General features: G+C 39.2%; 1 protein-coding gene across 6 annotated transcripts in view; it reads right to left on the bottom strand.

The window, feature by feature from the left end:
- ART3 (ADP-ribosyltransferase 3 (inactive)) overlaps nt 1-23,550 on the bottom strand; it is a 139,046-nt gene that overhangs the window by 58,514 nt on the left and 56,982 nt on the right. The window contains exon 1 of one of the 6 annotated variants that reach the window (XM_059397099.1): nt 22,478-22,584. The exons of the other annotated variants lie outside the window; for them this stretch is intronic. The gene's annotated coding sequence lies outside the window, so the exon portion shown is untranslated. Of the gene's footprint in view, nt 1-22,477; nt 22,585-23,550 lie in introns of those variants that run through there. 6 annotated transcript variants of the gene reach the window in all.

The raw sequence follows: 23,550 nt of genomic DNA, 5'->3' as shown, positions 1-23,550 counted from the left end.
GGGATAGTGTAAAACGGAAGGAGGAGAGTAAGCTGATTCCCAGATTTCTGACCCAGGTGACTGAATGGGTAAGACCAGTAACAATCAAGGTATGAAAGAGGAGCAGGTTTTAGAGGGAAGTTTCATTTCACTGTAATGCGTATGAGGTCCCTACAGGATATCACAGAGAAGATAATCCAGTAGGCAGCGAATTTATGGTTCGGAAAGAAATAGGAGATAGTGTTTCAAATCTAAGAGTCAATAGTTACAGTAGTTTTCTATTGTTGCTACAGCAAATTATCACATACTGAATGGCTTAAAACAACACAAATGTATTATCTTAGCGTGCCTAGATCTGAAGCCCAACATTGCTCTCCACAGGTTAGCAGGGCTAATTCCTTTTTAGAGGCTCCAGGGGAGGATCGCTTTCTCTACTCAGATAGTTGGCAGTATTCAGCTCCTTGAAGATGTAGAGCTGAGATCCCAGCTTCCCTGCTGGCTCTCGGCTTAGAGGAATTTCCAGACTCCAGAGGTGGTCACCATCCTGAATCTTCCAAACCAACAACAGCAGGAGGAACCCCTCTCATACTTGAATCCAGCTCCCTTCTTTTGTTGTGTCCAGCTGTTCACTTTCATTCCTAAGTGTCCGTGTGATTACACTGGTTCCGCTTTATGTATATATGCATCTTAAGATCCACAACCTTAACTCCAGTTGCAAGGTTCCTCCTGCCGTACAATATAACATAGTCACAGGTTCCAGGTATTAAGGAATGGACATACTTGGGGAGCTGTTATTCTGCCTCCCATATTAGCTCACAGGTGTAGTGGGATTGCAAGCACAAGATGATGCCCCGGAGAACACAGGCATTTGGGTGCAGATGGAGTACAGTTATATAAGGAAGTGAGGAAGTAGACTAAGCTTAAGTTATAAGAAAAGAGATTTTCATGAGGAAGAAAAAAGTTAATTGTATAAGACCACAAAGAAGTCAAGCTAATAAGAAACAAAAAGAGTCCTCTGAACCTTGTTTTATAAGAATAACCAGTAGCTTTGGACTGTTCAACAAAAGAAAAAAAAAATCTGGTATCAGGTAGGTCAAGGAGAAAGTATAGAGACTATATATGCAGAGGCATTACTGAAAGGATGTGATGATGATGACTGTATTAGTCTGCTGTTGCTGCCATAACAAATATACAAATTGGGTGGCTTAACCAATAGAAATGTATTTTCTCCCAGTTCTGGAGGCTAGAAGTCCAAGATCAAAGTGCCAAGGTCAAGGTTTCTCCTGAGGCCTCTCTCCTCGGCCTGCAATTGGCCACCTTTTCTCTGTGTCCATACACAGTCTTTGTTCTCTGTGCATATGTCCTGGTGTCTCTTCCTCTTCTAGTAAGGACCCAGTCCTCTTGGGTTAGGGCCTCACTCTTATGACCTCATTTAACCTTAATTACCTCTTTTAAAGACCCTATCTCCAAGTAAAGTCACACTGGAGTCAGAGCTACAACCTATGAATTGTTAGGTAAGGGGACACAGTCCTATTAAAAACAATGATGATGCCGACGACGAGGATGACAATCACTGCTAACATTTACTGATCATTAAATATGGGCCAGACACATTGCTAAGCACTTCATACATACTGTCATTTGACCCTCAAAGCAACCTTATAAAGAACTATTATTTCTTTCACTTTATCACTTGAAGAGCTGAAGTAAGGTCATACCTCTAGAAGTAGCAGAGCTGAAACCTGAATCCTGCCTGGTCTTTTAGCTTGAGCTCATGTTCTCAAACACTTTACTCTCTGCTTTCCAGGAGTGGTATTGGAAAGGAAACAAATGGAGAGCAGCCAGATTGATAATGCTTGCTTTTATCTTATTTCTCTAAATCCAAAGCTAAGAAAGGCATAATGATTAGTATCTTAATTGGGGAAAAAAATCTCACAGAAAGGGAGAGGCTGAAGATTCTACCGTTCCACATTTACTCCTGTGCCGACCTTGATGAAAGCTGAATAAAAGAGTTGCATTGCACAGCACGTAAAATTATTCCCTCTACAGATAATTCTTATCTATCATGTGATATGATACATCATGTGAACTATGTAAGAATCTGAGCAAAAACAGGAAACCGTCTTTCCCTTATAACACTAGTTACATAGTCTAGTGGGGGAGGCAGGTATCAAACACTAATAAAGAAATATATGATAATAAACTGAGACTGGTATGAAAAAGACATTTTATGAAACAATTAAAAAAATTTTTTTTTTTAGATTTTGTCAGAGTGTGAGAGAGAAAGAGCACAAGGAGGGGGAGCAGAAGGCAGAGGGAGAAACAGGCTCCCCACTGAGCAAGAAGCCCAAAGTGGGGCTCAATCCCAGGACTCTGAGATCATGACCGGAGCTGAAGGCAGATCCTTAAACAACTGAGCCACCCAGGAGTCCCTCTATGAGACTATTTAATAAAGGAAACTGGGGGCATCTGGGTGGCTCAGTCAGTTAAACATCTGACTCGATCTCCGCTCAGGTCTTAATACCAGGGTCATGGGTGCAAGCCCCATGCATTAGGCTCTACACTGGGTGTGCAGCCTACTTTATAATTAATTAATTAATGGAATCTGACCTAAAGGATCAGGGAAGGCTACTCAAAAAGTTACTAGAGTAAAAGCAGAAGAATGAGGAACATGCGGTAAGGAGAAGGGGATGTGCAAGACAAAGGCACTGCGGGGTGTGTAGGAAGGACCCCGGGGCATCGGAGGGATTGAAAGAAAGTACTGTGGGTGCTAGATAACCGGGGACACAGTGGTGGAGGATGAAGCCGGGGAGGCAGGCAGGGCCACTGTAATTAGTTGGTCCTTAAACCTGAAGGCTTTCAGAATGTTTTAAGAATATCACAGAGACACAAGATTGGATCTGCCTTTTGAAAAAGATCCCTCAGGCTCCAACTGTGGAGATTTGATTCGAGAAAAGAACAGAACAGATGCAGGATAATCAGTTAAGAAACAAACTCCCGTATTTCTGGCTTGCACAACTGGTTGCAACTGGTGGGTGAGAGTCCCATGTACTCAGAGTGGGTATACCATAGGAGGAAAGAATTTATGACATTGGATTTGGATATGTTGAGTTTGAGATGCCTCCTAAATACCTAAAGGGGGATGCTGACTATATATACTATACTATACTGACTGTACTATACTGACTATACTATGCTGACTATACTATATATAGTTGTATATCTAGGTCCAGAACTCAAAGAGGTCTGGATTAGAAATATAATTTGGGAACTAGTGATGTATATGTAATTACTGAAACATTATCATTGACTATACTGCCTAACACATGGCTAATGACACAGGACAGAGGTTACAGGACAGAAAGTGATAAGATTAATTAGGTCTGAATCAGAGAGAGAGAGAAAACAGAAACGGAAAGACGAAGAAAGAAAAGACAGATGGATGGATGAGAATTGACAGGGAGGGAAAGATAGGCCTGCGGAGAAGGACCACGCAGAGAGACACAAGGAAAAACCAGGAGTACAATACCACAGAAACCAAAGGAAGAGAATTCCATAAAGAAGGGGTTCAATGGCATGAAGTGCTCTGATGGACACCAATAATACTCAGACTGTTAGAATTTAAAAAGAACTTAGAAACTGTCTGATTCATGGGGGCACCTGGGTGGCTCAGTGGGGTAAGCCACTGCCTTCAGCTCTGGTCATGATCTCAGGGTCCTGGGATCGAGTCTGAGTTCTGCATTGGGCTCTCTGCTCAGCAGGGAGCCTGCTTCCCTCTCTCTCTCTCTGCCTGCCTCTCTGCCTACTTGTGATCTCTCTCTGTCAAATAAATAAAATCTTAAAAAAAAAATCTTTAAAAAAAAGAAACTGTCTGATTCAGTAGCCCTTTATTTCTCAAATTATGGACTTAAAATTCAGGGGATACTCTAGTTAAGTTTGTAGAATCTAGATTAAACCTAAAATTCTTAATGAAGAGGACAATACTCTTTTCATATACTCAGTTGCCTGATGACTAGTGATGATGACAGTACCTGACTCAGCTTTTCCTTCTTAAGTCACCTTTACTTCTTTAGTCTTTCACAATATTTCACCAAACCTCTGGCTATTTAAGAGTCATAGTTCTAAAGCTTCTCCCAGCACTCCCCGCCCTTTTTAAGATTTTATCTATTCATTTGAGAAGGAGAGAGAGAGAGCACACGAGCACAGGGAGGGAGAAGCAGACTTCCTGCTAAGCAAGAAGCCTAACTCGGAGCCTGATCCCAGGACCGCAGGATCATGACCCAAGCCAAGGGCAGATGCCCAACTGACTGAGCCACCCAGGCACCCTGCTTCTCCCAGTTCTTAAGTCATAATCCATTCTAAGAGTAGCCTTCCCCAACTCTAAATCAAGCTTCAGACTGATACGGAGCTAGGCCAAGAAAGTAATTTGCCACCCACTCCCTACCCCTACCTATTCCCACCACCCCTAACCAAAGCTGTTACACATCATAGTTTCAGAATAGCATCCTACACTCTGTATTCAAAGGACTGTTTAACTGGGAAACAACCGGAAGAAACCTCTGGAACACAACTTTGACTGTCAAGCTGGTATCATCCTCTCTTGCTGGGGTAGTATTAAAAGTTCAGCCCCAGAGAGAGATGACAGAAAGAAGAAATTTCAAACAGAAGGGGAAAAATAAAAGGACAGGTGGTAGAAAGATGGAAACATGGGACACAGTCTCTTTTCTTTTACTGTGTGATTTTTACATGGCAGAAGCAACTAAGCTAATTATTATAAGCACCTACAGTCCACTCTAAATTATCGTTTATATTGAGGTAAACCCATTCCATAGGTAAGCAATCCAATGCTGGACAATTCAAAATGACTCTCAGTTGGTGGGGTAGCAGTGGTATTTCTTTTTTGTCTTTTCAATTTTTAAAATTCAATTAACATCTATTATTTGTTTCAGGGGCACAGGTCTGTGATTCTTCAGACTTGCCCAGCATCCAGCTCTCACCACAATCCATACCCTCCTCGATGTCCATCACCCGCCACCCCATCCTCTCACCTCCCTCCCCGGTAGTTGTATCTTGAAAATAATCTTTACATGTGAATTTTGCTTATGACTAATAACCTAGGAACTCATAATACTTTAAAATAAGGAACTATCCTGGGCGCCTGGGTGGCTCAGTGGGTTAAGCCGCTGCCTTCGGCTCAGGTCATGATCTCAGGGTCCTGGGATCGAGTCCCGCATCGGGCTCTCTCTGCTCAGCAGGGAGCCTGCTTCCTCCTCTCTCTCTGCCTGCCTCTCTGCCTACTTGTAATCTCTCTCTGTCGAATAAAAAAAAAAAAATCTTTAAAATAAGGAACTATCCTATCAAGACACAATCTCCATAGTCTCTGTACAAACTCTGCTTCTTACTCCATGTTCCCAATGAATAACATCACCTTTTTAAACTGATGTGCTGTCTCAACACAGTTTCTGCGGATTTGGGTTTTGTTTTGTACCTGTAGACATCCTAGTTGGTTCACACTGTCTACACCAGTCTCTGGAGTAAGTAGTTTATCAAGATTTTTTATTTAAGTGATCTCCTTCCTTAATTTCTACAGTATGCTTTCCTATATAGACATACCTCAGAGATATTGAAGTTTCAGTTCCAGACAACTGTATTAAAACACATTGTCGCAAAGAAGTCAGTCACATGAAATTTTTTGGTTTCCCAGTGTTATGAAAATTATGTGTACACTCTATTATAGTTTATTAAGTGTACAATAGCATTATATTTTTTAAAAATGTGCATGCCTTGCTTTTTAAGTAGGCTCCATGCTGGGCTTGAATGTGGGGTAAGACCTGAGCTAAGATTAAGAGTCAGACACTTTACTGACCCAGGAGTTACCCCGGAGCCCCAAAAATGCATATACCTAAGTTAAAAGATATTTTACTGCTAAAAAATGCTAACCATCATCTGAACTTTTAATAAGTTGGTAGAAGGTCTTCTCGCCTCAATGTTGACGGCTGCTGACTCATCAGTGTAATAGCTGCTGAAGGCTGGGGCGCCTGTAGCAATCCCTTAAAAAGACAATGAAGCTTGCTGCTTCGATCAACTCTTCCTTTCACAAACAATTTATCTGTAACGTGTGATGCTGTCTGACAACATTTCACTCACAGTAAAACTTCTTTCAAAATTGGAGTAAATCTTCTCAAACCCTGCTCCTGCTTTAAGTTAGCTTAATAACTTAATAAAGCTAGCTTATGTAATATTCTAAGCTTTTTGTTGTTATTTCAACAGTCTTCACAGTGTCTTTACCAGTAATAGATCCCATCTCAAGAAACCACTTTTTTAAAAAAGATCTTATTTATCTGATATATAGAGAGAGAGCACAAGCAGAGGAAAAGGAGAAGCAGACTCCCCACTGAGCAGAAAGCCCCATGTGGGTTTTGATCCCAGGAACCTGAGATCATGACCTGAGCCAAAGGTAGATGTTTAACCAACAGAGCCGCACAGGTGCCCCAAGAAAGCACTTTTACTCATCAATAAGAAAAAGTCCGAATCAGTTAGTTTTATCGTGGGATTGCAGCAAATTCAATCCCCTCTTCAGGCTCCACTTCTGGTTCTCTTGCTATTTCCGTCACATCTGCAGTTACTGGCTCCACTAAAGTCTTGAACCCCTCAAAGGAATCCATGAAGACTGGAATCGATGTCTTCTGAACTCCTGTTAATGTTAACATTTTGACCTCTCCCTATGAATCACTAGTATTCTTAATGGCATGCAGAATTGTGGATCCTTTTCAGAAGGTGTTTTTCATTTTTAATTTTATTTATTTACTTGAGAGCAAAAGAGCAAGTGAGCAAGCAAGCGAGAAAGAGAAAGCATGTGCAGGGTGAGGGACACACAGTCTCTCTGCCAAGCAGGGAGTCCAGTGTTGGTCTTGATCCTGGGACTCCAGGTCATGACCTGAGCTGAAGGCAGATGCTTACCCGACTGAACCACCCAGGTCCAGAAGGTTTTTGATCTATTTTGTCAGATTCATCAGAAGAATCACTATTAATGGCAGCAGTAGCCCTACAAAATTTATTTCTTAAATAAGAAAAATTGAAATTACTCCTTGATGCGTGAGCTGCAAGATGGAAGTTGTGGTGGCAAGCATCAAACAATATTAATCTCACTACATCTCTTCAACAGAGATCTTGTGTGACCGACCAGGTAGACTGCCAATGAGAAGTAATATTTTGCAAGGAACCTTTTTTCCCTGAGCATTAGGCCTTAACAGTGGGGTTAAAATACTGCCTGGAAGTGCCAAGTCACTATATTGTACACCTGACATCAATATTACACTGTATGTTAACTACTTAGGATTTAAATGGAAACTTGAAAAAAAAAATTAAACCATTTTGTAAATAGATGTGCTGCTGTTGGCAAGGCTTTGTTGTTCTTTCTACTGTACAGAGCGCAGGCTGAGGAGATGCAGCATAAGGACATTAGGAAAAGAAAGGAAAAGTGAAATGGAGAAAATCGGGAGGGAGAGACAAACCAATGAGAGACTGTGGACTCTGAGAAACAAACTGAGGGCTTTGGAGGGGAGGGGGCAAGGGGATGGGTGAGCCTGTGGGTATTAAGGTGGGCACGCACTGCATGGAGCACTGGGTGCAGTGCATAAACAACGAATCTTGGAACACTGAAAAAATATAATTAAATTAAAAAAATAAAAGATAAATAGATTTATTCACTTATTTTAGAGGGAGGGAGCAAGCGAGAGAACGGGGTTGGGAGGAAGAGGGTATGGGCAGAGGGAAAGGGAAAATCTTAAGCAGACTCCCCACTGAGCACAGAGCTCAACATGGGGCTTGGATTTTTGGTATGGTAAATAAACACTGGCCTGAACTTAAATCACCAGCTATATCAGTCCCTAACAAGAGAGTATGCCTGTCCTTTGAAGCCCTGAAGCCTGGTATTAACTTCTCCTCTCTAGCTATGACAGTCCTAGATAGGATCTTCTTCCGATAGACAAAACAGCTACACTGAAACTCGGTTTAATTTAGCCACTTCATTCATTACCGCAACTGGATCTTGCGAATAACTCGCTGCAGCTTCTGTAGCAGCACTTGCTGCTTCGCTTTGTACTCTGACGTCATGGAGATGCGCTTCCTTCCTTAAACCTCCTAAACCAACATGTGCGAGCTTTAAACATGTCCGGTAACTCACTCACCTTTCTCAATCTTTATAGAACTGAAGAGAAGTAGGGCCTTGCTCTGGATTAAGCACTGGTTTACAAGACTGTTGTGGCTTGTCTAATCTTCCAACCAGATCACTTAAACTTTCTCCGTATCAGCAAGAGGCCTGTTTCACTTTCTTCTCATTCATGTGTTCACTGTAGCAGCACTTTCCTTCAAGAACTTTTTCTTCGCATTTACAACTTGACGGTTTGATGAAAGAGGTTCAGCTTCAGCCCATCTCAGCCTTCCTTACTAAACTTAATCATTTCTAGCTTTTGATTTCAAGTGAGAGACATGTGACTCTTCTTTTCACTTCAACACTTAAGAGGCCACTGTAGGATTAGCAACTGGCTTATTTTCAATATGTTGTGTCTCAGGGAAAAGAGAGGGAGAAGGAGAGAAATGAGGGAACAACAGAGCAGTCAACACACAAAGCATTTATTAAGTTCACCATCTTATATAATCGGTGACTCCCTTATTATATCTAATATAACTTATGACTCCCTAAAACAAATACAATAGTAATACCAAAGATCACTGATCACAAATCGCCAAAAACAAATATAATAAGCCTGAACTATTACACGAATTACCAGAACGTTACACAAAGACACAAAGTTAGCAAACGCTTTTGGAAAAATGGCGCTCAACACAAGATTGCCACAAATCTTCAATCTATATAAAAAACATATCTGCAAAGTTCAGTAAAGTGGAGTCAATAAAATGAGGTATGTTCTGTATCAATCAAAAACTTAAGTAGAATATATGACAATGCTAATAAAACTAGGAAATAGATATTTGACTCTGTAACTCAGGGTTCCTCCATGTTTAACCCTAACACACCATTTAGCATTAAGTGATTATTATATATCCTTCAGCTCTCAGCATCAGCACAGTTTCACTAACCACAGGGATACTCTTTCCTAAACCAGAAGCAATGCATGAGATTCTGAGGTTTCCTGTTTCCTCATGTCTCCCCTTCTTTGTCTATTGCAAATATCAGGTTTTCCTGAGATCACAGCTGTCCCCAGTCTACTCTTTCTTATCATAGGATAGATTCAGGTACAGGTCTACAGTGGCTAGTGGCCAGAAAGAGAAAGAAAGTAGAGAAAGAAGTTTTGGCAATACCTTCACAACAGCTCTAAAAGAGGCTATTATTATGTAATGGCTGAGTTCTACAGTATTTCTGGGCTTGAACTTCAGGCACATTAAAAATTAATTAGATTTTGTAAGCTAAGAATTACATAAATATATTTATTAAGACTTTACTAGGGGTGCCTGGCTGGCTCAGTAGTTAAGCATCTGCCTTCGGCTCTGGTCATGATCCCAGGGTCCTGGGATCAAGTCCCGCATCGGGCTCCCTGCTGAGCAGGAAGCCTGCTTCTCCCTCTCCCGTTCCCCCCGCTTTTGTTCCCACTCTCACTCTGTCTCTGTCAAATAAATAAATAAAGTCTTTAAAAAAAAGAGAGAGAGAGACTTTACTTGACCTCATCTGACATGTGGAAATCTAAAAAAAACAACCAAGCTCACAGAGAAATCAGGTGGCCAGAGGTGGGGGGTTGGGAGCTGGGTGAAATGGTGGAAGGGTGTCAAAAAGCACAATGTTCCGGCATGAAACGAGCTGTGAGGAGAAACGAGTCGTGAGGAGAAACGAGTCGTGAGGAGAAACGAGTCGTGAGGAGAAACGAGCCGTGAGGAGAAACGAGCCGTGAGGATGTAATATACGGCATGGCGACTCTAGTCAATACTGCGCCGTATTACATGCATGACAGTTGCCAAGAAAGTAGATCTTAAAAGTTCTTATCACAAGAAAAAATTCTGTATGTATTGTGATGGACATTAACTAGATTTGTAGTGATCATTTTGCAATATTTACAAATATCAGATCATGCTGTATATACCTAGAACTAAAATAATATTGTATACCAATTATATCTCAACTTAAATATTCATTCATATATATACATATATATTTACATTATATATATAAAATATATATATATGTGTGTGTTACACACACACATGCACATAAGGAAAAAGGTTTTGTGTAAAGCAATTAGGAGAAAATAGCAGATAAATCAAACAAAGTTACTGTTCTGGAGAGACCTCTCAAGTTTAAAAGTTACACCACCATTTTAACATCTACAAAAATGTAGGTTCTGATTTCTTAACCCATAACTCACAGATTTCTTGACCATATCCCTATAAAAAACCCTTTTGCTTATTTTCTTAGTGTTAGTGCTACACATCCAACTCATTTAGCTGATGGTTTGTTCAGTAACCCTCATCTCTCCTCATCAGACATGTAAAAATGTAGGAGTTCTCCAACTAATATTTATATGGATTGCTTGGTTGGGTTTTTTTATGTAAATTCCCCTACCCTTAATGTTAGTGAACTTCACTAATTCATTTTTTAAGATGTCAAAGTTATTTAGTAGTTTTACTGAGTTGTCCACACAATTAGGGACTGCTTGAATATATAAAGGGAGTACTGAATGGCAAGTCAAAACCATTTATTTTTCGGGACGCCTGGGTGGCTCAGTTGGTTAAGCAGCTGCCTTCGGCTCAGGTCATGATCCCAGCGTCCTGGGATCGAGTCCTGCATCGGGCTCCTTGCTCAGCCGGGAGCCTGCTTCTCCCTCTGCCTCTGCTGCCACTCTGCCTGCCTGTGCACTCACTCGCTCTCTCTCTCTGACAAATAAATAAAATCTTTAAAAAAAAAAAAAAAACATTTATTTTTCTTCTGAGATACCTACAAGTAGAAAAATCAACTGAGGGGGCGTCTGGATGGCTCAGTCAGTTAAGCATCTGCCTTCGGCCCAGGTCATGATCCTCAGTCCTGAGACTGAGCCCTCTGAAAGCCCTGCTCAGCAGGGAGTCTGCTTCTTTCTCTCCTGCACTTGTGCATGCCCCCCTCCACCAAATAAATAAAATCTTAAAAAAAAAAAAAAACAGAAAAATCAATTGAGAACAATTGAGAATGTAAGTTAAAAGCCACTTAATTCAAGGTTTTATATAAAAATTCAAAGGTTCAACTATCAATCTTTTAAACTAAAAACCGAGAAATAACATTTCCTGCTCTTTTTCTCACCTTTTAAATAACTAGTTGCGTTTTCTTTTTTTGCTCCTGATGACAGAAAGAAATGAATTTCTCTAAACAAATGCAACAGCACTGATTAATTCCTAGAATTATAAAGCTCAGTAAACTGTTAATATATGCATTTTATCAACTTTCTCTTTGACTAAAAGATAGTATCTTTCTTCAGAGTAATGTGCACCTTGTAGAAACCTCTACCTCTGGCAGTTACAGGAAGTTCGGGTTCAGTCTCTGGTAACCAAACTCAAGTAATTCATTCAAACTCCCAAAGGTCCTATCTACAAGTACTCCATATATCATAATCTCCCTTCATTTTAAAGAATACAAACAAAGCCACTGTTACAATGGCTACCAAGTTGGGTTTAAAATAGGGACGCCTGGGTGGCTCAATGGGTTAAAGACTCTACCTTTGGCTTGGGTTATGGTCCTGGGGTCCTGAGTTGTAGGACTTCTTTATGTATTTTGGCTATTAACCCCTTCTTGGCTATCTGATTTGCAAAGATCTTCTGTATTCAGTAGGTTGCCTTTTTGAGAATGGTTTCCTTCACTGAACAGAAGCTTTTTAGTTTGATATAGTCTCATTTGTTTGTTTTTGTTTCTCTTGCTTTTGGAGTCAGGCCCACAACACATCATTAAGACCAATGTCAAGGAGCTTACCATGTTTACAAGCTTACTTATGTTTTCTTCTAGGAATTTTATGGTTTCAGGTCATTTCTTTAATCCACCTTAATTTTTGTGTATGAAGATAATGCTCTACTTCTATTCTTTTGTGTGTAGCTATTCAGTTATGCCAGTACCACACATTGAAGAAAATTATCCTTTCTCCATTGTATATTCTTGGCTTCCTGGTCATAAATTAAATACCCATATACATGTGGATTTATTTCTGGCTTCTCAATTCTGTTTCATTGATTTGTGTGTCTGGTTTTCTTTTTTTTAAGATTTTATTTATTTATTTGCCAGACAGAGATAACAAGCAGGCAGAGAGAGAGGGGGAAGCAGGCTCCCTGCTGAGCAGAGAGTTTGATGTGGGGCTCGATCCCAGGACCCTGGGATCATGACAGGACCCTGGGATCATGACGCGATTAACCCACTGAGCCACCCAGGCGTCCTGTGTCTGTTTTTATGTTAATGCCATACTGTTCTGAGTACTATAGCTTTATAGTATAGTCTGAAACCAGGAAGCATGATATCTCTGGCTTTATTCTTTCTCAAGACTGCTTTAGGTATTTGGTATTTTTTGTTGTTCTATACAGATTTTTAATTATCTGTCTTAGTTCTATGAAAAATGCCATTGGAATTTTAACAAGAATTACACTGAATCTGTAGATTGCTTTGAGTAACAGGGACATGAAATGTGATTCTACTTATTTTTATTGTACAGACTGCAACTGTTACTTATGAGAAATTAACACTTTACAGCTAACCCTTGAACAATGCAGGGATTAGGGGAACCGAATCCCCACACAGTTGAAAATTTATGTATAATTTTTGATTCCCCAAAAACGTAATAGCTTGCTGTTGACCAGAAGCCTTATGAATAACATAAGTAGTTGATTATATACTATATACTTATATACTTATATAGTATACTTATATACTTAAAAAGCTAGAGAAAAGAAAATAGTAAGGGAAAATATATTTACAGTACTATATCAAAATATATCCATATATAACTGGACCCATACAGTTCAAACCCATGTTGTTCAAGGGTCAATTGCACTCATAAAGGCTTCTTATCAGACCATCTCAGACGGGATTCCCTAGTTTCCTACACAGTTGCTATCTACAACAGTCAGCATGCCATGAGAAATTTCTGAAAAGAGAATGAAAGAGTGTATTGATTTTTCACCCTCTAACTTTATTGTATTAGTTTATTCTAATAGCTTTTTAGGAGAAACTAAGGTTTTCTGTATATAGTATCATATCATATACAAAGAAGGACAGTTTTATTAGTTTTTTCTAATCTGGATGACTTTTATTTCTTTTGCTTGCCATATTACTGTCACCAAGACTTCCAATACCATATTGAATAAAGTGGTGAGAGTGCACATCCTTGACTTGTTTCTAACCATAAAGGAAAAGCTTTTTTAGCTTTTGACCACTGAGTATGGTAATAGCTGTGGGGTTGTCACATATGGCCTTTATTACATTGAGGTATGTTTCCTCTCTACTACACGGTCAAGAATATTTTTATCATAAATGGATGCTGAATTTTGTTAAATGCTTTTTTAAAAAATCTATTCAGATAACCATATGGTTTTTATATTTTATTTTATTAATGGGGTGTTATTTGTATTGATTGGTTTTTTTGACGAACTATTTTTGCATTCTTGGAATAAATCCCACTTCACTGTGGCATATAATCCTTTTTTTTTTTTTTTAGATTTTATTTATTTATTTGACAGAGAAACATCACAAGTAGACAGACAGACAGGCAGAAAGAGAGAGAGAGGAAAGCAGGCTCCCCGCTGAGCAGAGAGCCCGATGTGGGACTCAATCCCAGGACCCTGAGATCATGACCTGAGCCAAAGGCAGCGGCTTAACCCACTGAGCCACCCAGGCGCCCGGCATATAATCCTTTTAATGTCTTCTGAATTTGATTTTCTCATTTTTGTTGAGAATTTGTGCAGCTATGTTCATCAAGGACACTGGCCTCTGATTTTCTTTTTTAGTGGTGTCCCTGTCTGGTTTTGGTATCCAGGTAATGCCAGCCTCATTAAATGAGTTTAGACACATTCCTTCCTCATTTTAGAAGACTGAGAACAACAGGTAATAAATATTCTTTTAAAATTTGGTAGAATTCACCAGAGAAATTGTCTGGCTCTGGGATTTTTTGGGGAGGTTTTTGATTATGATTCAATCTTTTTACTAGAACTCTGTCTATTCAGATTTTTTATTTATTCATGATTCAGTCTTGGAAGATTGTGTTTCTAGCAATTTATCCATTTCTTCTAAGTTGTCCAATCTGTCGGCATATAAATGTTTATAGTACAGTTGACCTTTGAACTATGAGTTTAAATCATGCAGATCCACTTATACATGGATTTTTTTCAATATAAACAGTATAGTACTACAAATGTATTTTCTCTTCCTTATAATTTTCTTAGCATTTTATTTTCTGTAGTTTAATAATAAAGTATATTATAAATAGGGCATACAAATTATGTTCAATTACTGCTTTTGTTAATCAGTAAGACTTCTAGTCAATAGTAAGCTATTAGTAATTTCGGGGTGAGTCAAAATTTACATGTGGATTTTTCACTGTGCAGGGGGTTGGTTCCCTTAAAGCCTGGTGTTGTTCAAGAGTCTACTGTAGTTTGTTATGATCTTGTATATTTCTTCATTAATTTCTCTTTCATTTCTGATTTTTTTTACATTTTAATTCTAATACAGACTAACATACAGACTTATATTAGTTAACATACAGACTTGTATTAGTTTCATTTCACTTCTGATTTTATTTGAACCCTCTCTTTTTTTCTTGGTGCATCTAGCTGAAAGAATATCTCCTTTTTATCTCTTCAAAGAACCAGTTTCACTGATCTATCTTGTCTTTTTGGTCTCTTTCTCATCTAATCTTTATTATTTACTCCATTCTACTAATCTTTGGCCTCATTTGTTCTTTTCCTAGTTCCTTTAGGTGTAAAGTTTGATATTTAATATTTTTTGTGTTTCTTGAGGTAGGCCTATAATTCTATGAACTTCCCACTTAGAAATGCTTCTGAAGCATTCAATAGATTTTGGTATATCATATTTCTAATTTTTGATTTTTCATTTGGTTTCTTCATTGACTCACTGGTTGTTCAGTAGCATGTTGCTTAATATCCACATTTCTGTGGTTTTTCTAGTTTTCTTTTTTTTTTGAAGAGTTACATTGAGAAAAAGTGAGGGGAGGAGCAGGGGGATAAAATCAAGCAAATTCCCTGCCAAGTGGGGAGACCTGTGCAAGGCTTGATCCCACAACCTTGAGGTCATGACCTGAGCTGAAACCAAGAGTTGGATACTTAACTGACTGAGCCACCCAGGTGCTCCTCCAGTTTTCTTCTTTAATTGATTTCCAGTTTCATACCATTGTGGTCAGTAAAGATACTTGATAGGATTCCAACCTTCTAAATTTATTAAGACTTGTTTTGTGTCCTAACATATTATCTATCGTAGAGAATGTTCTCTGTGCACTTAAGAATGCTCAAGTATTCTGCTCCTTTGGGATGGAATGTTCCATACATATCTTTAAGTCCATCTGGTCTAATTTGCCATGCAAGACTGATGTTTCCTTACTGGTTCTCTTTGGCTGATCTATCCAGTGATGTAAGTGGAGTGTTTAAGTCCCCTACTATCATTGCACTGCTGTTAATTTCTCCCTTTAGGTCTGTAAATATTTGCTTTATATATTTTAGTGTTCCTATGTTAGGTGCATATTTATTTATCTCTCCTACTGAACTGACCCCTTTATCATTATGTAATGCCCTTATCTTTTAGTACAGTCTGTTTTAAAATCTATTTTGATAATAATTATTTTTTAAAAAATAAATCTTGCCTGATGTTAAGTATAGCTATACCAGGTTTCTCTTCATTTCCATTTCCATGCAATGTCTTTCTCTATCTGTTCATTCTCTGTGTCCTTACTTCAGAAGTGAATCTCTTATAGGTAGCATATACAGATGGGTCTCATTTTTTTTTTTAAAGATTTTGTTTATTTATTTGTCAGAGAGAGAGAGAGAGAGATCGCATAGGCAGGCAGAAAGAGAGAAGGGGAAGCAGGCTCCCTGCTGAGCAGAAAGCCCAATTCGGGGCTCTTTCAGGACCCTGAGATCATGACCTGAGCCAAAGACTGAGGCTTAACCCACTGAGCCACCCAGGCACCTTGGATCTCATCTTTTTTTTTTTTTAATCCGTTCAGCCACTATTTATCTTTTGGAGAATTCAGTCCATTTACATTTAATTATTGATAGCTATATAATTATTGCCATTTTTAAAAATTGTATCCTGTTGTTGTTTTTTTAAAGATGTATTTATTTAAGAGAGAGAGAGAATGAATGAGCAAGTGGTGTAGAGGGAGAGAATCTCAAGCAGACTCCATGTTGACCATGGAGCCCAACATGGGGCTTGATCTCAGGATCATGAGATCATAACCTGAGCTGAAACCAAGAGCCTGTCACTTAACTAACTGTGCCACCAAGATGCCCCTTCTGGTTATTTTTATAGATCCTCTCTGTTCCTTCTTCTTTCTCTCCTTGTGATTTGATGGTACTCTTTGGTGTACCAAAAGAGTCCTTTCTCATTTTCTTTGATGTATTTACAATAAGTTTTTGCTTCTGATTATCATGAGGTTCACATATAACGTATTATATATTTAACAGTTGTTTTTAAGATAAATAGAAATTTTAATTTGAACACATTTCAGAACTTTACATTTTTACTCATCCCTCGTGTTTTATATTCCTGTCACATTTCAAATCTTTTTATTTTATGTATCCCTTAACTTATTATAGTTTTAGTTAATCCTACTATTGACCTTTAACTCTCACATTTCCTTTAGAAGTTATTTATCCACTATCTTTACTATATGTTGACCTTTTCCAGTGATATTTTTACTTTTTTGTTTTCTTATTAATAATTAATCCCTTTTCACTTTAAAGTCTCTTTCGCACTTCTGTAAGACCAGTTGGTGGTGATGAACTCCTATAGTTTTATCTGGAAAACTCTTTAGGTCGCCTCTTTAATTCTAAATGATAACCTTTCCAGTTCGAGAATTCTTGGTTGGAAGTTTTTTTCTTCACAGAACTTTGCGTGTATCATGCCACTTCTTTCTGGTCTGCAATGTTTCTGCTGAAAAATCCCTTTTGGAATTTCCCTTATATATAACAAGTTGTTTTTCTTTTACTGCTTTTAAGATTCTTTGTTTAACTTTTACAATTTTTATTATAAAGTGTCTTGGTATATATCTTTTGGGGATCATCATATTTGGAACTTTTTGGGCTTCCAGAACTTGAATACCTGTTTTCTTTCCCAGATTAGGGAAGTTTTCAGCCATTATTTATTGAAGTAAATTTTCTGGTACTTTCTCTCTCTTCTCTTTCTGGGACCCCTGAAAAGCAAATATTATCCCTCCAGATGTTGTTCCAAAAGAACTTAAGGTAACTTTACTTTCTAAAACTCTTTTTTCTTGGGCCACCTGGGTGGCTCAGTTGGTTAAGTGTCTGCCTTCAGCTCAGGTCATCATCCAGGGTCCTGGGATCAAGCCCCACATCAGATTCCCTGCTCATTAGGGAGCCTGATTCTCCCCCTCCCTCTGCATGCTACTCACCTGCTTGTGCTTTCTGTCAAATAAATTAGAAAAAACAAAACAAAACAAAAACCTTTTTTCTCTTTGTTGCTCTGTCTAGGTAAGTTCCACTACTTTGTCTTCCAGCTCACTGACATGTTCTGCTTCATTCAATCTGCTATTGAATCCCTCGAGTATATTAATTTCTGTGTTCACCCACTCTTCTCCCAAGTTCAGTGAGCATCTTTATGACCATTACTTTGAACTATTTATGGGCACATTTCTTAACTCTGTTTGATCAAGGTCTTTTTTTGAACTTGTCTTCTTCTTTCATTCAGATCATATTCTTCTGTCTCATTTTGCCTGCATCTTTGTTTTTATGTATTAGGCAAATCAAGTACATCTCCCATCCCTGAAGGAGTAGTTTTGCATAAGAAATAGACAAAGGACCTCAGAAGTGCTATCCCCTCTGGCCACCAATGCCAAGCACTCAAGGGGCATTCTGTCTGGGAGTGGTACACACCTGCCTGCTTTGGTAAGGCCACACATGAGAGTAGGTGGAGCTCTTGTTGGTCTGGCTGTGATGCAAGACTGCACTGTAGGGGTGGGCTGGGCCCTCAGCAGGTTGTGCCCTCCTGTGCCAACAGATTAGAGGAAGAGTTCCAAAATGGCAAATGCTGGTGCCGGCACCAGCACATTAGAATAAGATTGCAAAAGTAGCACCTACCAGTGTCTCCATCCCAGCACAATCCCAAAAAGTTCCTCTTCTTAGGCAGAAACTTCAAGATTAGTAAGTGTACGTCCTTCACTTATAATCTAGGTGCTTTCCAAACTGGTATTTCTGCACTGGGTCCAATGGCCACGGAGTGTGTACAAGCTACTTAATAGCAAGTTCTTCTTGGTGTGCCTAAGTGGCTCAGTCATTTAGGTATCTGATTTCAGCTCAGGTCATGATCTCAGGGTCCTAAGATCAGGTCCTACTTCAGGCTTCCTGCTCAGCAGGGATTCTGCTTATCCTTCTCCCTCTGTCCCCTCCCCTGCTCATGCACACCCTCTCTTCTTCTCTCTCTCTCAAATAAATACAATCTTAAAGAAAATTTTTAAAGAGCCAAGTTTTCTCCATCCCCTATAGTTCTGTGGTTTTCCTGAACACAATTCCTAGTTTTCAAAGGCAGGCATGTAAGGGACTCAGCTCTCCTGGGAAGGCTGATATGCAGCAGAGACCCTTGCTTATCAAGGAAAAGTTCCATAGTTTTGGGATCCTGCCTGGTTGTGGATTGCTTTGTCTGCAGTGGGGTTTTTGGTGTGTTTTGTTTGTAAGACCATGTCTCAGGGCGCCTGGGTGGCTCAGTGGGTTAGGCCGCTGCCTTCGGCTCAGGTCATGATCCCGGGGTCCTGGGATCGAGTCCCGCATCGGGCTCTCTGCTCAGCGGGGAGCCTGCTTCCCTCTCTCTCTGACTGCCTCTCCATCTACTTGTGATTTCTCTCTGTCAAATAAATAAATAAAATCTTTAAAAAAAAAAAAAAAGACCATATCTCTGCCTCTCCTACCTGTTTTAATGCTGTCCTTTTATCCTTTGTTGTGGAGGTTCTGTTCATCTCGTTTTCAGGTCTTTCTCAGAGGAAATTACTCCATATGTAGTTGTAAATCTGTTGTGTCTGTGATAGGAAGTGAGTTCAAGATTCTCCTACATGGCCATCTTGAACCTGTCTCTTTATGAATTATTTTTAAGTCATATATATTTGGGAGGAGAAAGAGCAGCAGGGGGAAATGCGTGCATACATACAGAAACACAATGAAATCCAGTATGATACAATGAATTTCTGGATCCAGAATGTCTCAGTTTAATCCCAACAGTCATTCTGTAGCCATGTGACCTCTTAAAAATCATATAACACTGGGCATGTTTTTTACTTCTCTATATCCAGTTTTCTTATCTGTCAAATGGGGATAATAATAGTTCCCCTTACAGGGCTGTTGAGAAGAATCAAAGAGTAAAAGATGCAGAATCTGGCACATAGTAGGCATGATGTAATGATTAGCTATTATTCTTTTTTTTTTTTAAGATTTCATTTATTTCTTTGACAGAGACAGATCACAAGTAGGCAGAGAGGCAGGCAGAGAGAGAGGGGGAAGCAGGCTCCCCGCCAAGCAGAGAGCCCAATGCGGGGCTTGATCCCAGGACCCTGAGATCATGACCTGAGCCGAAGGCAGAGGCTTTAACCCACTGAGCCACCCAGGCACCCCTAGATATTATTCTTAACTATGAGTTAATTTTAGACTTTTAGGAAGTTGCAAAAATAGTGTACCCTTACCTCCTTCACTCTTCTCCTCCTTTTAGCATCTTATATTACCATAGTACAATTACCAAGAAGAGAAAATGAACACTGGTATAGTATTAATTAAACTACAGACTTTATTTAATTTCACCAATTTTTATACCAATGTCCTTTTTTTCTAGTATCCTATTCAAGATCTACATTGTATTTAGTTATTTTTTCTTAGTCTCCTTCAGTCTGTGATAGTTCTTCATGGCAGACACAGACATAACAGTATTTTGTAGTTTTCTTGACAAAAAATGCATAACCTCATTATAATTAAGAGAAAACATAAGAATAAGCCAAAATTGTGTAATATTCTATAAAATAACTGATCAGCTGGGCACCTGGTGGCTCAATGGGCTAAGCCCTTGCCTTCGGCTCAGGTCATGATCTCAGGGTCCTGGGATCGAGCCCCGCATTGGGCTCTCTACTCTGTGGGGAGCCTGCTTCTCTGCTTCTCTATGTCTCTGTGTGCTTCTCTGTCTACTTGTGACCTCTCTGTCAAATAAATAAATAAATAAAGTCTTTTAAAAACCAAGTAACTGATCAGCATTCCTCCCCCAGTGTCTATATCTCAAGTGCCTTGTGAGGTAACTCTATATTAGCAGGGTAGCCTAGAAATGTAGCTGACTTAGTATGTATTATTTTTTCAGGGAGAAACGCACTACTGGTCTCAACTTAAGATGTCAGAATACATCTCTTTTTCTTATTTGCTCTGTCCCTAACCTGATGGACAACAGGAACTCTGTCTCTTTCCTGGTATATCAAAACCATTCAGTATCTCATTACTCTGCTGCTGTTAAGTAATAATGCTTATTCTTGGCAATTCCCAAGGCTGCTCCCCGTTTACTCTAGAGCTTCTTTTTTCTTCTCTTTCCCTAACTCTTGGATTCCTGGCAATGTGAGACCTATTTCTGAGCCCTCAAATTTGGCATTATGTTCACAGCCTCTCTCTAGACTCTGCACATTCTTTAGATTTGGGGAAGACTCCAGAGCTATAAGTAATACTCTTCCTCCACTGTTTCAACTCTCACAGAATCCATCTACTAGCTGGGCTGACTCCTGGCATCCTTCCAAATACGTAAACTCAAACTTTTCCAAATATGTAAATTCAAACTTCAAAGGTACAAGAAGGGAAGGGGCCTGGGATGAGGAGACAGGTGGAAACCCCGGGCGGCTGGAACTCTAAGAAAGGATTTGGAGCACAGGCTAGAGAAAAGGGGGGAGGTAGTCGGATAAAGGGATGACAATAAGGAGCAGCACAGTGACAAGTAACAATGATGTCCTAAAACAGTTTCATCACCTCCTTCCCCTGGAAGATCTAAGGCCTTCATTCAGTATCAGTTCCCAAGGAGAGGCACTGACCTGCTGGCTGTGCTGTCTCTTGCACGGACTTCAGCTATTGCCTAAGACCAGCAGCTAGTGGTCCATCTCAGCTAACTGTATGAAGAACACTGGCTTCTTTCCTTTTTCCCTATACCTGGCATAAGCATCAGTTGTTCTGAAGTTTTCTACGAGTCACTGCTGCTAGTCATGATGGGCAAATAGAGGATGAATAATACTAACAAAGGGAAAAGTCTAAGAAGTCTCACAATATAAATTACATGGTTTCTAGACCTTCTCAAGCTTTCCCAACTGTTCTTTCACCTGGACCCTAAGAGTCTATTTATCCAAAATTGTTCCATACCGAGTCTTCTACTCCAATCTTCTTTTGAGTTTTCTATTCTCCAGGAGGCCTATATCTGGGAGTCACAGAGTCAGACCTCTGAGGTTGCCTTTCACTCCCATTTCATCACCGACGGGAACTCAGGGAACTCCAGTGTGCTTACCACTGTCCTAATTCTGTTACTCACTCAAGTGTTACTGAATGTGTTAAATGTTTTGAAGAAGAGTTACATAATCTTGTGAAGCCTCATTTTAAACAGCTGATGGTGGCGCCCTTCCTTACAGAATTACTGAGGACTAGTAAGACAGGTATGTACAGTGGCATATGCCAGCCATCCAACAAATGGTGGCAGCTGTGCTCTCTATCACCCATTCTATTACCACCATATATTCAGCCCATGACTGGTACAGATGCATGATGTGCAGGAGGAACTAGCACTGAGGAGTGAGCCGAATTTCCTGACTACAGCTCCGAGTACTTACCTACCCCCACGTTAAAGAATAGGGAATTAAGAACAGGGAAGTAAGAAACACTGAAAGTAAGCTAGGTTGTCTATGTGCCTAAGGTGGAACCAGGAAGTTAGGAAAATCTGAGAAATAAGAAAATGAGAATAGAGTTTTGTTGGCTTTTTATTAAAAAGGAAAATAGCACTCAGCATAATGTACAAAGTAAAAATAATCCATAGTCAATCTAAATATTTAGAAGTTGTATTTGTTTTGAAATCAAAAGTGTCATTTACTCTAAGTATAAAGATAATACTGTAATTAAAAAAAATCCTTCTAGTCCTTTTGTTTTTATAGTTTCAGCTCTATCTCCTATTTAGAACATTACACTGATTAACCTTTAGTTGCAACTGGCAAGTCACATGTACTGAAAGGCTCCTTATAAGCACATATTTTCTTATCCTATTAAAAATATATATACAAATAAATCCAACGCAGCTTCATACCTTACATACATAGCTGCTCCTTTATCATTCACATGCAGGACTCATCTCTCCAGGCACGATCCTTTTGTGTATTACTTGTTTTCCAACTAGCCCTGAAATAATACCAGCCAGACCTATTTTCCTCTCTCTTCCAACTTCTCTGAATAGCACGGAAGTAAACTAATGATAAGTGAAGCTACTGCATAATTTTCCCTCTTACTGAATGAAACTTCCTTCAATTAGTTGTTTGTAAATGTGCTCATTGCTAATCTCTCACATGCTTCTAACCCCTAACAATAGACATGTTGTTTCCCAACTCAGAAAATTAACATGAATATCCACATTGACCTGGCAGTTGTGGATTACAGTCATTTTCCAGGGGGCCAGTTTAAGGTCTATCCACAAAGCTGCCTTTGTTGTGAGAAAAATGATTTCTCTGAGGTTTATGGTGAGATTGAAGCTACTTTGTACAACCCACTGCTCCTGGCTCAATACATGCTAATGGCAGCATTCTGTGAGGAGTATAGAAGACAGGGAAAAGAGGATTAATCTATTTACTGATGTAACAGAACTTGATTGTTTCTTATTCTGTATTCTAAATTTTACCATATGAGGTTTTTAAATTTTACCTAAATTTTAAAAAGAAGTAATTCATTTTAAACCCATGTTCTTTTTTTCCTTCTGAATTATTACAAAAACAAATCAAGTAGCTTTCTCTTTGACACTTGTTAATTATAACCTAATAAAATCAATTTGGCAAAAAAGTAACAGGTCAGGGCAAGTAAATTAGGTCCTAGATAAAACAAACAATATTTATATGCTATACTTTGCCAGGTTTAAAAAGCAAATAATATGGGTGCCTGTATTGTCAGTTAAGCATCTACCTTTGGCTCAGGTCATAATCCCAGGGTTTGAGGATGGAGCCCTGCATTCGGTTCCCTCCTCAGTGGGGCATCTCCTCCCTCTGCCTCTCCCACCTCCCCCAGCTTGTGCTTGTTCTCTCTCTCAAATGAGCAAGTATAATCTTTAAAAAAAAAAAAAAAAAAGCAAATAACGATTGTTAATTGTTACTTTAATTGTTAATTGATAAGTCT

The sequence above is a fragment of the Mustela nigripes genome, chromosome 1, assembly GCF_022355385.1.
Source record: "Mustela nigripes isolate SB6536 chromosome 1, MUSNIG.SB6536, whole genome shotgun sequence".
NCBI classification, from domain to species: Eukaryota; Metazoa; Chordata; class Mammalia; order Carnivora; family Mustelidae; genus Mustela; species Mustela nigripes.
This window is presented reverse-complemented; position numbering and strand designations above follow the sequence as displayed.